The sequence below is a fragment of the Marmota marmota genome, unplaced genomic scaffold, assembly GCF_001458135.2.
Source record: "Marmota marmota marmota unplaced genomic scaffold, marMar, whole genome shotgun sequence".
NCBI classification, from domain to species: Eukaryota; Metazoa; Chordata; class Mammalia; order Rodentia; family Sciuridae; genus Marmota; species Marmota marmota.
The window spans coordinates 6,571,222-6,575,176 of record NW_026000108.1 but is presented as its reverse complement, the minus strand read 5'-3'; the positions used below and the strand labels follow the sequence as shown (position 1 = coordinate 6,575,176).

The 3,955-nt window shown below is 50.8% G+C and overlaps 1 protein-coding gene across 8 annotated transcripts in view; it reads left to right on the top strand.

Annotated features, from left to right (window-relative positions):
• The first annotated feature begins 3,710 nt into the window (after window positions 1-3,710).
• The window catches only part of Znf518b (zinc finger protein 518B), a 14,521-nt gene continuing 14,276 nt past the window's right edge, over window positions 3,711-3,955 (top strand). For 3 of the 8 annotated variants that reach the window (XM_048784182.1, XM_048784187.1, XM_048784186.1), the window contains exon 1: window positions 3,719-3,839. The gene's annotated coding sequence lies outside the window, so the exon portion shown is untranslated. Of the gene's footprint in view, window positions 3,840-3,955 lie in introns of all 8 variants that reach the window. The other 5 variants (XM_048784188.1, XM_015481962.2, XM_048784185.1 and 2 more) reach the window with 5 other exon arrangements.

Sequence of the window (3,955 nt, the reverse complement as noted above, 5' to 3'; positions counted from 1 at the left end):
ACGCCACCGGCCGCCCGGAGCACCGCAGCGCTCTTGCATTCAAGGCTCTACCAGCCGCGCATGCCCAGTGAATGGTTTGTAGCTTGGAACCAGCCCCACCAAGCTCTTTGAGGCACGCAGGGCGCCCGCAGAAAGGCACCATCAAAGAGACAGCGCAGTCGGGGGAATGGTCCATGCACCTGCGCCCTGGAAACCTCCCCGAAAGGCTGCTCTGGTTACTCCTGTTTTACACTTGAGAAAAGCATCTCAGAGTAGGCAGTAACTTGCTAAAGGTCACACAGCTGGGCAAGATGAGTAAGGAAATTCGGACTCTACAGCCTTCACTCCCTGCGCCCTAGTACTTCAAGGAGGGCTGTTTGAGTATCCAGACGGTCATATACCACTTTGGGGACCCTGGGCAAAGGGGCGGTAATCCCTCTTACACAGATGAGTAAATTGAGGCTCGAGGAAGTTAGTGGAAATTTCCGAAAAATTTTTAAAGAAAAAAATGTCACTTTCTCGGGTCTTCTGTTCATAAATAAAATGTCTGAGAATTACAGTCTGTACCTCCCAATGCTAGTGCAAGAATCCTGGCCTGGTATAAGAGACCTGACCCTTTTCCAAGAGCCAGTGGGGTTCTGTTCAAGTAATATAATTAATGTTGGTCAGTGCTTGAGGCCAATAGGAAAAACAAAACAGGGTGGTGTGGTGTGCAGGGAGGTGCAGAGAAAGGACCATCTTAGAAGATTCATGGAGACCTTCCTCCAAGCCACAAGTTTCTTCTAGCAGAATTCAACAAAGGACTTCCAAAGATCACACAGTGCTTAAGTGCCTAGGGTGACCTAAATCCAGCCCTTCCTTCTCCTCTGCCAGCATGCCCAAATTCTGCTGGTCTCTCGGCCTGTGGTCTTGCCCCACCCCTTGCAGAAAGCTCCTTTCCATCTGTGTGATCTCTTCTCCAAGGCCCCTTGAGGGAGCCTTCCACCATCTAGGTTTCTCTCCCTTCCACATCGCACTGCCCCATTTTATCTTCTCCCTGGCATGTAGCACTCCTGAATATTGATCATATATCCCTTCACAGGTTTGTGATCTAAAAACTCGCCAATAAAATGAATGCTCCCTGAGGGCTGGCATTATCCTGTTCCTCACTCCACCCTTAATCCCCAGCCTGTGCCTGACTCCATAGGTGCTCAAAAGCAATGAGTTTAGATGCACAAGAAAATGAATGGCAGCTCTCAGTCCTTCCACTACATGACTGGTTGCTTTCACATCTTCTCGCTTTTCTCCTGCATCTTAGGCAGTTGTAACTAGGATTCTTAGTCTTGTCATAATTAACAGATATCTATCGTCCTGCATTTCCAAGTCCAGAAAGCTGAAATTGAGGAGTCAACATGGTCATACGCCCTCCAAAAGTCATGGGCGAATCCAGACTGGTTGCCCAGCTTCTAATCACCTCTGTGTTTCTTGCTCTGTGGCTGTGCAACTCCAGTGTCCACCTCTGTATTCAGTGCTGTCCTTCCTCTCTGTCTTCATGTGGCAGTCTCCTCCATCTCTTCTCTTTTTATAAGGACCCTGTTTATATTGGGTAAGGACCCCACCCTAATGGCCTCTTAACTTGATTACATCTGCAAATATATTTGTTTTCTTTCTTTCTCCCCCAACACTCTCCCCACAACAGGTCATATTCATGGGCTCAGGACTTTAACATATCTTTCTGGGGAACATTATTCAATCCATGTCATAAATGACCAGAGAACACTGAAAAAGAACTTAGGCAAATTATACTAGAGAATGGGGAAGGAGGGCAGTGTGCAGAGGTTCACATTTCTGGATGAACTGCCTTTCCATCAAAAGATTTTTGGGGCACGACACATGAACCTTAAAGGCTTCTGCAGGAGTGGTTTCTTTCCCTGCTTGGTTTACAGGCTGTGAACATCCAGTTTCCAGACCCTTTGCAAACCATTTTATCTCACTATATCTGGGCTTCTGAAAAATATGTTAGTTTTTAGTCTCATCTTATCTGCAGGAGACTGTGATGAGTCCTTACCTGCTTTCTCTCTCACTAAACATTGGCAACCTGGTGTGAGGAATGTCCAGCTGTTCAACCCTACTATAGGAAGGTCTGCTGTTGACTGAGAAACTGAGGTTCAGCCAGGTTAGGGTTGCAGACTTGCAGCTTCCAACCACCAAAGCTGGGCTTTATAACAGCTCTGACTCCAGAGAAACTTGGAGGAAACCACAGGTGACCTTTCATCAATTCCATGTGACTAAAGAGGACAGAATGGAAGTTACAAGGACAGACAATTTGGGCTAACAGTAAAGGAATTTTTTCTCTAAATCTTAAGACTTCTGATTGATTCTGCAATCCATAGAACTAACTAGTTTTTCTAATTTGCCTCCTTCTGACAGCTGAGCTTCTCAGTGGACAGTTGTTATTCTCAATGTCCTTCTTAACCTATCCTCCTCTTGGGGGAAACTCTGAACTCTACACCTCAATGTATTTGTCTAAGAAGGGGTCCATTTGCTTCTTTAAGCCCTAGGAGACACAGCACAGGAGTCTAGTAGCTCCCTGATCAGAGCAGTTCAAGAGGATACTTCTCAGGGGAGGGGAGCACCACCTCTAGGATCAACATTCTTTCTGCCAGGCTTCTGTTGTTTCAGGGTAGAAGGTCTTGGCCTCTTGGCTGGCGCTTTCTTCCTGAACTCCACTTCTGTGTGCTGGGAATCCTGGGAAATATTGCAACCCTGCAAGTCTTCTGTGCAGTATACTGCCCAGGTCCAGGCACTCTGACCTCCGCAGCCAATAGATAGGATGAAGGGCAAGGCTGGTGTCCAGCCCCTATCAGGACTTGGAAACACACCTTTCCCAGTGAGGATGCCACCCTGCAACCATCTTCCCTTGCTAGGGGGGCAGTTTTATTTTCTGGAGAGCAGTTTTATTTTGAGGGGAGCTACATTGGGATCACTGATTAGGGTGCCCTGTCCATATGGTTCCTTTCTTTACTCAGAGAGGATACATCTTTCTTCCTGAAGACCCTAGATTCATACCTTATGTGAGCAGTAGCTGGTTCCCTGAAAAGAGTACTGTAGTCTAGGCGGAGAGGGAAAAATTGTTGGCGCTAAATGAGCTCACACCATCAGTCTCTCCCACAGTCGTGATCTACTCTGAGCCTCGCAACAGAAACGAAAACCTCGAGACTTAAGAGAAGTCATGGGACCTCCAGGTCCAAGGGCAATGGCTAGGATGACAGGCGTGGCATTCGAATCCAGGACTCCGGGGCCATCCCCTTCACTGCTGCATGTGACATTTTCCTCCCTATCTTCTCTTCTCTGCAAGAAGGTAGAAGCTGGGGGCTGAGGACCTGAGCTCCTGTGCTCTCGCTTTTGCTCACCTGTGGCAGGACTAAACGCTCCGTGCGGGCAGGGGCCCAGCTCCACTCCTCAGGACCCAGGACCCCCGCAGGCTCTCACCAACGTCTGTCTGCTGGGCTACCAGAGGAGGTGAAAGGAGTTCTCCTTTCGCAGAGGAAGCTGCTGATGTGCGCCCTCAGTGTGGACATTGCGCGCTGTGGATGCCAATGCCCCCGGTTCGGTGTTAAGTCCAAAGCAGGGCCCAGAAGCCACCGAGGCGAGGTGGAGAGCTCAGGCCCTGGGCATCTCAAAGCCAAGGGGCGGCGCAGACTTAGGGACCTCTGGTGCTGGCCTCGCCACCGCAGCCACCGCACTGCGCACGCGCGCTGTCCCGGCTCCGCCCCCCCGGGTAGGAACCTACAGCGGGTGCGGCGGTGGCGGCAGCAGCGCCGGACGCTGGCGGTGTAGACACCCCTGGGTAAGGACCCGGACCCTGGACTGGCCGCCGGGTGAGTGGCTGACCGGGAGGGAAGGGCCCCGGCCAGGTACGCGGGGCAGGCGCGGACCGGGACTCGAAGCAGCGCGGGGCTGGGGCCTGACGAGGACCCGGCGGGCGCCCGCGTGT